Raw genomic sequence first — 14,420 nt, 5'->3', positions numbered from 1 at the left:
GTACTTGAGTATGGATGTAAAGTCAACAGGTAGATTTCACTGGTAATGTTTATCACCTCTACTATTTAACATGAAGTAAATTAAAAAAAATTTAATAACTGCATGATTACAAGAGGCATTTCATTACAGCTTTAACATAGTCAGAAACATACTCCAGAGCAAGAGTACATCTTTTTCACAAGTGGCTGTAAGTTTTTAGGTTCACAGTTGAATTAATACAGTTACACAATATTGAACTCAGTATAATCCCTGTAAGACATAATATTGAATGAGTTTTTAACCTTTAGAAAAGTTCTCCATTTCATTTTAGAATATATTATTCCTTGCAGAATGCATTGTTTTTGCTACCAACACTGAGATGTTGGCACATGCATCTCTAATCTGTATGTATCTGATTATTACTAGTCATAATTGGTTGCACTTGGATCCTTGGTGCCTGTGTATGTCTATAAAGTCATCAGGTAGACTGAGATTCTTAAAAACTGACTCCTTCCAAATCATGACCAGGTTCCACATCATCACACAGCAGACCAGGTCTGGGAGCTATGAAGAGTCAGCAATGGCCACCACCATGTTCAGCAGCTTCCCATACCTCAAGCTTTCATTTAGAAAGAGTGTATGAGGAGTTTGTGAGATGACAGCAACCACACATGGTCTTCTTCGCAGGCCTTTATGTTCATCATCTGGCAAATGTGCATATCTTCCAGCTGGGAACCCTGGGAATATGACTTGTATAGCTTCATCTTTCTTGCTGTGGCTTTGCTTGCCCTCAGATAGTAGAGCAAGTAGTTACCAGTCTTTGCCTGCTTTTGATAAATCTCAGAGGAAGGTCCAGAAGAAATGAAAATCTGTTTTTTTCTTCTTACATCTGGTTTATGTTCTTAAATATTATGTTTAGTGTCATCTCTACACACACTGCCATTGAATCTTCAATGACTTTGTCTGGCAACATCTCCACACAAAAATAGGCATTGAAGAACTCCTGCAAGCAAAAATCAAGGAAAAAGTTAAAGTCTTTCTCTTGGGCCTGCTACATGGTTTCCTACATGACCTCAAACTGAGTATCTGTAGCACTTCTTGTTGGTATCTGGAACATTTTTCCTTAAGTACTTGTCCCAGTGCTTGGTGCATGGGATGATATCAACTGGTTGCTCCACAAAGGACTCCTTGATGGGACAAAAGTGAAACTCTTCCTATGCTATTAAGAAGCCCCTCATCATCACTGAAGACTGTCTCTGCAGTGTCATAGCAACTCTAATCTTATCATGACAGACAATTGTATATTTCCCTAGAAACTGGTTCTTCGATTTTGATTTCCACAAGTAAGGGGGGGTGACTTGTAGGACTCAGGAAATTTCTCTTGAAGCATGGCATACAGCTATTTATACAATTGAGTGTTGTCAAATAGGAAAGACAAGGGTGGTAAGAACCATTTCTTCACTACGTGGTTGATGGAAGAAAAGACACGCAATTGCATATGGCCTTCAAATGATGGATCAAAGTTAGGAATAATGCAGCACATGAAATTCAGGAGTGTGACAGTAATGGCTGCATGGGGCTTTATGGAGTGATGCATGACCAGGATGGCTGTCTCTATATTCCTAATGCAATCTTTTTCTGGACTCAAGTACAGCCAGTAGTAAAACAAATCCAGCTTGTTATTAGAAGCAGCAAAGTTGAGTGTACATACTGTCAGGAGACATATAGTAATGGCTCATTGGGGAAACATAGACAAATTCATCACTTCATTAAAAAGTGAAATACCCCACAGATGTAGTGAATAACATCACAGCACAGAGACTATCTAGGTATTCTTGCTGGAACCAATCTTGGTATAAATGTTGTTAGCCAATCTGCACCTGGGATGTCATGAAGAGGAGCTTTGTTCCCATGCATGAGGTTAGATGAAATGTTAGAAACTTAAAGGATGTTCTTAACAGAAGTAGCTGTAGGATATCTTTTGACTGAGAATCGATGGCTTGAAGGTTATGAATGAGATATTTCCAAAGCATTTCAAATTTTTGTATCCTATCAACATTCTGAAGTCTTACAGGGTAGAAACCAATCATTGCGCATTCTAGTAACCATGCTCTTAGCAGTTAAATGCAGAAGTCAACTTCCTTCCAAAGGTCCTAGAGCTAGGCAGTCCCATGGTGGTCCAGGATAAGTAGGAAGGCTATATAAATAGCCATGCCAATGAAGGCGCGTCTTTTCAGTAACCACAACTTCTTCTCTATCAGGATATTCAGAACACTTTCTACCAACCATATATTTTTGATTATAGCATGTCTAACTTCAACTTGTTTCATAAATATTATGAAAACATCATCAGCTCTTTTATTCCCACACTTCATTAGTTTTCATACCAACATACCAACTGAGTATGGTATGTACCCTGCATCTCTACATACTTCCCCACAAATATCCACTTGATTTTATTCAGGAAAAGGTTCATGACATCACGACTCACCAGATTCAAGACCTGGTAACATTTCTGGGGTTGACCAGGTTCAGTGAGGGAAAAAGTAAACAGATCTGAACCTGTTGTTAAATAGGGAATGGACCGTAGGGAAGAACTTACTACTATTATTTCTTTAAATAGACATAATATTAAACTGACTCATAAGAACTTATTGTTATACCCATAGATTAATGCATCTCTCAACTAATGAGAAGGTTCTTCTTACAGTGGAGGGTGGTTAACACAGAGACCCACAACTGATCAAGTGCAGAGAATAAAAGACTGTGTAGTGCTGACCCCTAAATGGGACATTTATATCACATCTCCCTCTCCTAAGGGTTAGGGATCATTGAAAAGAAGAGGTTAAAAGATTTTCAGAACTAGAGGAGGTAGGTGAATACAGGGAAACTGTTATCTGGACACCACAGGGTAGTTGCCAATATGAACACACAGCACTTATGACAGCATACCCAAAACTTGTGCAAATCCAAGCCAGTTGGGGGCCCAGTATGGATGGTGGAAGTGGGCAGGAAGCCCTAGCCCTGAGGCTCTTTTGACAGTTGATAGATGCAGGGAGAGGAAGAATCGTTTTTCCTTACTGGAGTGATACCTAGTAAGTTGACCAGACTTCAGGAGATAGACCCATACCCAAGAGCATTAAAGAAACACATATTAGACTCAATAAATCCTTTAAAAAATAGACACTAATAGATGACATGAAGTTGAGGGAGGTAGGAGAAGGTGAAAGTGGAGTGGACTGTCTGAAATGATCAAAATATATATTGCATGGAATTCTCAAATCAATAAAAACATTAAAATATAAACAGGCATAGGCAAATTTCCTCATACTGCCAGGGGAAGCCTCTGCATACATACACACTGAGTTCATAATTGGCCTCTCGGAGACATTAGTCATCATTGATGTCACAATGCTCAAACACCATTCCAAACTCTCCTTTAATGGATTCTTGGTATCCACTCTGTTTGAAAGTAGCAGCCTTCTTCTCTTGAGGATCTTGCTCCTGCTCTTCTGCCTCCTCCTTTGAGTGCACCTGATATACCAGCTGCTGCTACCCCAATTCCCTTCTGTAACTCTATGGCTACAGAAAGAAGAAGAGGAAAAAGTCAATGGAATGGATGGTTCAGATGTCCTAGAAATGAAGAAATCTGGGTTGCCATGGAGGAAGGGGAAGTAGAACTAGGAGAGAAGGAGAAAGCACAGGCCCTGACCCTGATTGTGCACACATGCCTCCTTGCCTCTGGAAGGGTTTAGGCACTGGTCCTCAAGGTGCTTTCTCTGGAGTGGCTGTCCTGAGGGAAAACCATTATCTCAGGAGGGAGACTATCGGTGCCCCGTGGGAAGGTAGGCAATGCTGCCATCCTTAGAAATATGGAAGGGGAACCTGTTCTCGATTCTGACCCTAAAGGGGGGGACCTTATGTTTCTACATGTAAAGGTGATGTGGGATGAGTCTTGACCTTGAAAAGTAAAGTGGCAAACTTTCTAGCTGAAGTACCAGGGGTTGGGAACCATGACTTCTTGTGAATAATGCTCCAATCAGGTGACGATGAGGCAGTAGTACTGCAGCAGGACAAGAAGGAGCAGTTTCTTCGCACATTAGACAGAGGCAGCCATTGTGGAAAGGAAAAGGGAGACTTAGAGCCACTAAGTGGAAAGAATAGTTGTTATACTCTAATCTTCCTTCAAAGTCAAGTCTTTGTTTTCCTTTATCTGGTTCCTTGTGGTATAAGGGTAAGATGTTTGTTGGAGAGGTTCCATTTCTAGGTTTTTATCTTTATGAGTTTTCCACTTAGTACAAATTTGCAACATCCTGTAGCTTTTGCTATTATTTTTAATTTTTCTTTGTCCCAAGGCAGTTTATGATTTTGCTGTTGAACTTTTTCTTTGATGCATTGGTTATTTACAAAGTTATTAAGTGCAAATGTTTGTGAATTTTGAGGCTTTTTTTTCTTTTGCTTACTTTTTATTTCATTCCTCTGCGTTTAGAAAAAATAGTTGGTATGATTTCAATATTCCTTGATTCTTATGTTTTTCATGAAACCTACCTTATATAATCTGCTCCAGAAAAATGTGCTATGTATGCCTGAGAAGAATTTGTGCTTTGATCTAGTTGTATGGATTCTTCTTGCATGTCTATAGTTTTCAAATCCAGGACTTATTTATTTATTTTTCAAATTGAATGAGTTACTCATTATTTAAAGTGAAGCATTAAGTATTCTGTTGCTTTATTATTGCATGTTTCTCCCTTAAATTATACTACGACGTGTTTTATGTGTTTAGATGTTTGATGGTTAGCATTTGACAGACTATATATCCATCTCATCTTTCAGCCTATATCTGTCCTTAAGTCTGAAATAAAATTCTTCTAGACATTCTACAGTAGAATTTTAATTAATTATCTTATTTTTATTGTCAGTGTATATGAGTGGTTTGCCTGACTGAATCTAAGTGCACTGTGTGGGCAATGAACACGGAAGCCAGAAGAGGTCATTGGATCACCTGGATTTGGAGTTGCAGAGGGTTGTTAGCCATCATGTGGGTACTGGGAACTGAACCAGGCTCCTCTGCAAGAGCAGCCAGTGCTCTTAATCACTGGAGCCATCTCTCCATTGGATAATTTTTATCTCTCAGTCCATCCACATCTTTTGTTTGGTAGTTTAATGAATTTGTACCTAAACTGATTGTTGAGTAGGGACTGATTTACAGTGTTCGTTTTGTTAATGATTTTCTGTTTCTCTTGTGGTTCTGCTGTCTTTTCATTTTTCCATATCTTTTGGTTTTATTGACTTTTTGTATTGATGTGCTTAATTTATTTTCTCTCTTGATTTAACAACCACAAAATAATATTACATTATATTTATCTTCAGTTTCTTTCACTTTTTCTTCTGTTTTTATTTAACCACCACCAACATATAATTAAATTATTTTTATATAGCCTTTTATTTCATCCTTGGAAACCACATTTCAAAGTTATTATAAAGTAGATATTGTACTGAAGAAATCCCTCAACTTTTGATCATTTTGGAAACTGTCTTTCTATGATTTCTAAAGGACAGTTTTTGTAGGTATTATATTCTTGACTGACAGGTTTTTTTTCTTTCCAAACATTTAGTATATACCACATAAATCCTTCCCTTACAAAATTCCCGCTGGCATAAAATTTCCCAGAAAGCCTTATGTGTTTCCTCTATGTATGATAAGCTGGTTAATTTTTTTGCTTTTAATTTTTTCTATGTTTTTGTATTATTTTCAATTTTATTATATTTTACCTTTGTGTGAATTAAAAAAATTATCTAATCTGATTGCATTTGGTTTCTAAATCTGGATCTCCATTACTTTATTTAAATTTTGGAAGTTTTCAGTCATTTTTCCTTACAAAAGAAAATAGAAAATTTTGAAAAAAAATGTCACACAGTGCCACCCATGAGTTCACTCCCATTGAGAGGGCTATAAGTCCAACTATATAACTGTTGATTGCCCCCAGATAACAGTGCCACTACTGCACCAATATAGGTAGTTTTCCATTCCAGTCCTTATTAAGCTTTAGGGCTGGGTTGAACCAGTGATTGTTTTTCTCCCTTGGCAGTTTGCCTATCATCACCTAGCTCTATGATAGTCAAACTTCAGTTATAAGGCTTCCAGGTCAGTTCCTGCTCCATTGTTTCCTGAACACTAGGTATGTCCTTTCCTCAAAAGTAGGATTTTATCTACTAGTTCTTGAAGATAACCAAGAGATGTGGCAATAGCCTGTGTTATTTTGTGAGCCTCCTGGACCACATTCACCAACCACTCAAAGGGAGGTGTCTTCTGTCTGGCACTGTGTTCCTTGCCAAGCAGCTCCCAGGTTTATATATGCATTAATCTTCAAACATTGTATGTGCCCTTCTCATGGGGTTTTGAAGGCATCAGTTTTCCCTCTGGGTTTCCCCCAAGATTCATTCATCTCTACTATTTTTTCCTCCTATCTGGCATCCCTCCTTCCTCCCTCCCTAGTCACAGTACCCCCATTATCCCCACCATCACCCAAATATCACCCAACTCCTACCATCATCCCTCTCCTTATTTCCCTCCCTCCCCCACACCATGGCCCCTTGCATGCCCCTCTCTCCTCTCCTCTCCTCTCCTCTCTGTGGAACACTCCTATTTTTCCCACCTCTCCCATAGTAACATCTCTTCTTTACTAAATCCTCCTTAGAGTTTCTTTCTTTTCCACTACCTCCATGTATCCTTTCCCTTTTCCTGGCTCCTGGTGTTACCTCAGAATTTATATACTCACGTATAAGAGATTGGTGCTACAATCTTCAAATGAAGTAGAACATATGTCACTGTCAATTGCTTTTCTGCATTTGTGTTATTTCACTTAGTATAGCACTCTCTCGTTCCATCCATTTTCCTACAAATTTCATAATTTCATCTTTTCTTACTGCCAAATAGAATTCCATGGTGTAGATGTAACACATTTTTATTAACCATTTGTCAGTTGAGGGACATTTAGGTTGTTTCATACACATGGCAGGAGAGGACATAGATCGTCAAGAAAATCCTATCTCTTTCATATCTCAAGACAAATGGAATTTCTTACTATGTGCTAAATATCGATCCTTATATTTACAGACAAGCATACCATACACCACTCATCAAAGAAGCTTCTTTCTGCAACAGATGGAGGCAACTGCAGAATTTCACATGTGGTCAGACACAGAGAACATATGTCTGAGAGTGCACAGGACTAGGTGACACATCTACAGTTGAACTTCTACAACTAAGGCTCCTAGAACATAGCAGAATGAGGGGTAGAGAGAAAACTAATACATCCTTCAACTCTCACCAGTAAAGCTTTCTTATACAACAGAGTGAGATGCACACACAAGGACACAACAGGCCAAGTTTTAAAGTGTAAGTAACTGTAGTGGGTAGGATAGGACACCTATATGGAACTTCATCTACCCACAGCACAGGGACCATTGCAGAAGAGGGGCAGTAAGATTGTAGGAATCAGTGTTGGTTCATGAACACAGGGAAGCAGAGGTTTCCAGGTCACTGGAAGTTTGCACATGTGAACTTGTGGCACTAGTGGCATTGAGCACAGGTACTATGTCAACTCAGTTGAACAAGGACCCAAAGGGGAGGAGAGAAGTAGAAGGCAGGCCAGCACTAGACTGAGAATTATTGGAGACTTATTGCTGCTGGGTGAGGGAAAGTATGACTTACATATCATCACTACATGGACTGACTAGACTCCAATGGACGCATTTACACCAAAAGACATTTGGGCACAAATGCCTCAATGAACAGGACTTAACATGTATGGTGGAATATATGAGGTTTAGTTGGCAGATGGGGGAGGTGTGGATGGGGGAGAGGGTCTAAATTGAATTAAGAACTGTTGTATGAAATTACAAAAGCTCTCTCTCTCTCTCTCTTTATATATATATATGCAAACAAAAATCTGATCAAGTTTATTTAAGAGCTGGATATAAACAATACAATATTTTAATTGAAAAAAGTCAGAGGAGTCAGTGTTTGATTAGATAAATCAGAAGAAAAGATCAGTGAACTAGTCAAGAAGTCAATGGAATTTATCTAGTCCTAGGAACAAAGAGCAGAAAAGAAAGAAAAATAATGACAAAAACTTAGAGACTCGTGTGGATACAATCAAGTGGCTCAATAAAGAAGAAGCAAGAGAAAAGGACACTTCATCCTGACTTTATGGTACTGTACTCATTGTAAAGAATGCTGCAAATTTTCCTACTGGTTTTGGTGGGACTGGTTTTCCACTCATTCATGAGGTAAGAGCCTCTCAACTAGGTTCTGGATTTTCACAAGGGAAATTTGTCTGTGTCTTGGTGAATCTGTATATTTTGGAAAAACTTATGAAACCTTCAGTTCTACCAACTTCTGAAATTCATACTCCACAAGAGACCTTTGCTGGTTTATTTACTACTTTTTTCATTCCTGTAGTTCTGCTCAATCTTCCTTAAGTATTTTAAGTGGGAAAAAGAGAAATATATTTTCTCACATAATTCCTAGCAGCACTTCATGTTGAATTGTACAAAATAGCAATCACTACTGCAAAGGATAACAAAGAGCTAAATTAACATATGAACTGACTGGATGACTCCCTTCTCTGAGATCAAGTTTCAATTATGGAGAGTAGTGTGCAGTTAGGCATTTGTTTATGTATGTTAGTTCTGTCTCTCTAACTAGGAAATTTTGCTTTAATTCAGATAACAAAATGTATTTGAGGATGGATGATAAAGAGCTAGAAACTAAGAGAGAATTAGGAAATAACACTCATTATTTCTGGTTGGCCTGATTTTTCTTACTGCATGCTGCTCTTTCACCATCAGTCCCTCCTCTGTCTTATGTTTTTGCTTTCCCTTGGAGCACTTCAGCTCTCCAAAGTGTTTTGATCCTTGTGGGTATGACAAGGAAGAATTGGAAACTAGATTTGAAACATTTTGATCTGTGTCTTTTTCTTCCATTTAAAAGCAAAGGTAATAAGAAAATTAGAAGACAAATGTGTACACGACATTCATTTGCTATGTGAACTTTTAGAAGTGAAATAACACTATACAAAGATGATTTCAACCTGCCCTATGCAGCCCGACAGACTTGGCTTGCACAAATATATGAGACCTCCTACAGATAATTCCCCACCTCAACTGATCCCCCGGGATGATACCCCTTGGAGGGCTGGTAGTCAATGATGGGTAAGGTCCTGTTGGGCTGAATCAACCTAAGCCAGGACATGGACGTGTATGTCCATGCTCCAATGACGGGTAAGGTTCGTGCCCGAATAGGACAACCTAAGACAGGCACAGTCCATGATCCTGGGGTCATCCCGAGGCGGAGCTGCCTACAAGCTCTTGCTGGACAGTCATTTTTAAAGAAAAAGGGTGGAAATGTAGCAAGAGGCCTCCAAATATGGCGCGGACCCAGAGCCCTGGGCTTCAGCGAGAATTCACTTCACCTCTTGGTCCTCAAATAGCCCGCCAAAAGGACCCCACGCCTCCGTACCCTGCTGGAGAGCCCAGTGACTGATGACAGACTGCGTGGCGCCGACCAATCCGAAAACAATACACTGACTAAAGGGACTTAGGGGCAGAGAAAAGGGAAATATAAGGCCTGCCCCCTCCTGCATTAAGCACCTCACCTAGTGCTTGCTTCTACCTGACTCTCGGGGTCTGTGTGTCGTGACTCCATGCCTCGTGCCCCCCCTAATCAGCAGGGGGCCCGACCCAGGTCAGGGTCTTCACAGCTGGCCTGAGGAGAACACGCAACACAGGTTTAACAAAATCATGTCTTAAGTACTAATGACAGGTAAAACTGATTATGGTATGTGGAATGCTGGCATGGAAATGTACCTTAATAAGCAAAGTACCTTGAAATAAGGGTTAGTTATTTGCATTTGCCAATTCTGGATCTCTGAGTGTTGACTAGCTCATTGGCCTAGATTCCTTTGTAGGAAAACCTAGAGTGGTTATTTAACTAAAGTCCTTAAAATAAAATGATTTGCATAAATGAAGAACTTGATGTGCTTTGTTTTCTATACATATATAAACAAACTATAAATTTGATTTATGGGCATTAATGTTGATCTCTATGTCATTTTACTCAGGAATAAGTCACCTTTGAGTCTTGTAATGAAAGGATAGCTTCAAAAACATTTTCTGTATGTCTGCATACTGTGGCTCATGTAATTCTGTTCCACAATGCTTGATGGCTTGGAGATGCTGGGTTTGTTATTCTTTAATGATTACTAATAATTTATGAAAATGTTCAAAAAATAGTGCTGTCCCAAGTATATAATCACTGGTGTTTATAAAATTGGTTTTTCACTTTAGTTTGCTCACTGAAATGTCAGCTATTCTTTCTAACTTTCTGTATTAAGAAGTCTATGTTTATGCCTACTTTTTCTGAGGCAACTGGGCTCATTTTTTCACAAGGATCACCATCATTGTAATCAAGTTCAACATGTTAATCCATGTGAACATTTTCTTGTTTAGAGTTTTAATTTTGATTTAATTTTACTATGTAGAAAAACAGACTGTAAACTAATTCTTCAGCTAAATCATTATGGTGGAGAGTGGAAGGGTGAGGGGGTCTAAAGATGGAGCATATGAAATGCACAAAAATTCAACAAAATTTATGCACTGGAAAAAATATAACCCATTTTTCTCAGATGGTTTCTTATGTGTGAAATTAGTTTCCCAACTTGGAATTTACTTTCTTGGGCAGTAAATTCTTTGTCCTGCATCATTTTTATTGTAACACTCAATTTTACCAATCAACAATTTCCATTCATCAATAGTCTTTATTAAATAACTATGATCCTTATAAGAAAATTTCATAAAATACATTGCTAAACATTTTATTCTCTTAATGTTTTCAAAGTTAGAATTCCAATATCAGTCATGGGACATATAACTCGGTGGTTTGAGAGCACTTGATGCTCTCACAAAAGACTGGAGTTCATTTACCAGCAGCCACATTGGGAGGCTCACAACCAAATGTAACTCCAATTTTATGGGATCCAACACCCTCTTCTAGCCTCTATGGGCACCAGACATATATATGGTACACATAAATGTAAACATTCATAGGCATAGAATAAAATAAACAACTGTCAAAAGAAAAGAGAAAAATGAAATCCAAAACCATAGTGTCAGATGATCTACCACATCTCCTTTAAAGGCTCTCGGGAAAGTTTATTCCTTCTATCTTCCAGCACTCATGTTCCCCAGTGTTCCTTGGCTTGAAGAACAAGAACTGTAAAGTTGCCTCAGTATTCACATAGTGTGAGTTGCAGTCTCTTTTCTTTTTATTTTTTATTGTAAGATAGTACAGTTATTGGAATAAGATCCACTATAAAGACATCCCCATAACATTATAACACTTGCAATTATCCAGTTTCAAAATAAGGTCACATTTGCAGATACTGAAAGGAATTCAACATCCTTGGACGGGACACAGATTATTACTTAGCACAGGGTTGTTATGAAAACATAGTGCCTTTGTTAATCTTAAATTCTATTCCATGTGCTTAAATTCAATTCTTGAGTTGGTATAAAATGCAAGCTTGCTCTCCATTTCAATTTCCCGCTTGTCATAATACAAAGATTAGACAGCTATATGCATCAGACTAAATTGCACGTAACACCCATTTCTATGTAGTCTATGAACTAAAAGTAGACTTTACATTTTTCAAATTACTGTAAATAGCACATGACAGAATTTTCAGTTGATTTTTATTGTTTTAAATACACGGACAATAATGCCAAGTGTGTGTACATTGCTAGGCAATAAATATTTATAACTATTCCATTTTAAAATCTTAAATACACATCCTTCTCCTGACCAGTTACTGGTAACAATATTCTTCTTTCTGATGCTTTGTGTTTGTCTAATTTAGACACCTCATATAAGTGCAATCAGGCAGTATTTTCTTTGTAGCTGATTTATTTCATTTAGAACATTTTCCTCCAGTGCCATTCACACATGACATATGACCTAAATCCCTTTTTTAAAGTTGAGTAATATTCCACTGTATGTATATCCTATATTTTATATCTACTCCTTTGTTAATGGGTATATAGTTTGCTTATACCACTTAGCTAATGAAAATGATTCAATAATATGTTTGTTTGCAAATATGTCTTTAAGTCCTTTTTGCAGTGCTTTGGGTTCAATACCAAGAAGTAGAATTGCTGGAAAATATTGTAAATTTTGTAAAATTAAGAATTTCCATGTTGTAGTCCATAGTGGCTACTCTATTTTACGTTCACAGCTGCAAAGCACAAGTGTTCCATTTTCTGCAAATCTTCACCATACATGCTGTTCTATATTACTTTTTAAAAAACTTTTGTCCATCATAGAGCCTATTGGAATATGTGAGATGAGAGCTCTTGTGCTATTTGAAACTGCCTCCTGATAACTCATGCTTAGCATATTTCCATATACGTATTATACGTATAGTTGTTTTCTTGGGAAAATAACTATACAAGTCCTTTCTTCATTTTCTAGTAAGATAGTCTGCTTTTTTGTTGTTGTCCAGTTGTGGGAAGTTTTTATTCTTCATACTAATTCTGTTGCTCATTCAGTTTGTCAGTTAAGTACTTTGGTGAACAGAAGGTTTTATGTTTTATGTTGCATAATGTGTCTTTTAAAATCTGTATTGCTCATGCTTTTGATATAGTGTACAAGAAACTTGGGCCAAATTTAATGACCTGAAAATTTCCTGTATGGGTTCTTCAAACAATTTTATAGTTTTAAGATTTATGTTTAAATATTTCATCCACATTGTGTTTAGTTCATGTATGATAAGGTAAGACTATTCATATATTATATTGTATAGAAATAACTCAGGTTGATTTATATATTTATTGAAAAAACTATCTTTTCTCAGCATTTTGTGTTGACACTTAATTTGAAGGTCATTTGTTCATATCTGTAATGGTTTATTTTGGGGTGCAAAATGAAGTAGTGTTGATTTATGTATTTGATTTTAAAGATGCCATCATATTTTGTTTAGAATTGTTTTGTAATGTATTTTAATATCAGGAAGTATGAGGCTTCTAGCACTTGTTTTTTAAAGATTATACTGACAATTCATCTCTTTGAGATGCCATGTGAATACTCAACATGCACTTTCTTATTTCTAAAACACGGTCATTGGAATTTTGGTAGGGGTTACATTGATTCTATTGATCAATAACTTCTTTTATATAATATCAGCATCTTATTAGTATTAAGACTTCAAATATATTGGAACAATATATTTTACATATATCAATATAATTTATCTGCCCATATTTTAATAATTTATCTGCCCATATTTTATGGGTTTTGGTAAGGAAGCATTTCACCCTCTTGGTCATATGTATTTGTATTCATTTGTAATGAAATGGATTTTTAAAACATTTTAAAATTTCTGTGGTGTCCATTGTTATGCTTTTCATCTCTTTTTAAAAATATTTTATTGCATTTTGAGAATTTAATAAAATGAATGATGCTCACACTCAGACCCCAATACCATACTACTCCCAACCATTTTCATGTCCTCTAATTTTTTTTTCTGGTCTACTGAGTCTCTGTCCCCAAATGTTCTGTGGAGTGAATGAATGCCAGGGAGACTGCTTAACCTCCCCAGCCTCTCACCCTTAAAGAAAAATGACTGTCTATATCCCAGGAGCTACCAGTTACTAATTTGAGCATTCTTTAAGTTACAAAATGTATTTTAAAGTAACAGTGTCTTAAAATTAATTACATGCAAACAATAACTTCTTTTTTTATTTTATTTACATTACTTTCTATTTTATGTGTATGAGTGTTTTGTTTGCATGTGTGGAAGTGCACCAATGTCTTACAATGCCTGAGGAGTTCAGAAGAGGGTGTTATATACCCTGAAACTGGAGTTACACACAGTTGTTAGCTGCCACATGTATGCTGGGAACAGAGCCTTGATCCTCTGCTCTTAACTACTGGGTCAGGTTTCAAGCCCCATGAACAAGCAATTTTTAGGTCCCTTTTCCTCAAATATCTTACCAATGACACATATTGTCTGGTTTTTATATTATATATTCATTATCATGAATTTCTTATTACTTTTATACCTTCATTTTAAGAGTCTGTCCCAGATTTTAAAATGATTTAAGTGTTTATATTACAATAGAAACAAGTACTGAATTTTCTTTATCCATTGATGGACAAACTTTTTCATATATTGACTAAAACAGTACCACAATAAATGAGAAAGTGAAGGGATGTATTTTATGTGCTAATTTCACTTACTTTGAATATGCAAACTTTAGTGGGTTTGGTGTATTATACACTAGTTCTATTTTTAATTTTGAGGAGCTTTCAAACTGTTTATGACATAGACTAAGTTTTATTCCCATTAACATAGTACAAGCATGTATTTATTTCTTCAAATCCT

At 37.0% G+C, this 14,420-nt stretch overlaps 1 pseudogene; it reads right to left on the bottom strand.

The window, feature by feature from the left end:
- LOC103749624 overlaps window positions 1-14,420 on the bottom strand; it is a 134,281-nt pseudogene that overhangs the window by 1,156 nt on the left and 118,705 nt on the right.

Source organism: Nannospalax galili, unplaced genomic scaffold, assembly GCF_000622305.1.
Source record: "Nannospalax galili isolate Female #2095 unplaced genomic scaffold, S.galili_v1.0 scaffold586, whole genome shotgun sequence".
NCBI classification, from domain to species: Eukaryota; Metazoa; Chordata; class Mammalia; order Rodentia; family Spalacidae; genus Nannospalax; species Nannospalax galili.
This window is presented reverse-complemented; position numbering and strand designations above follow the sequence as displayed.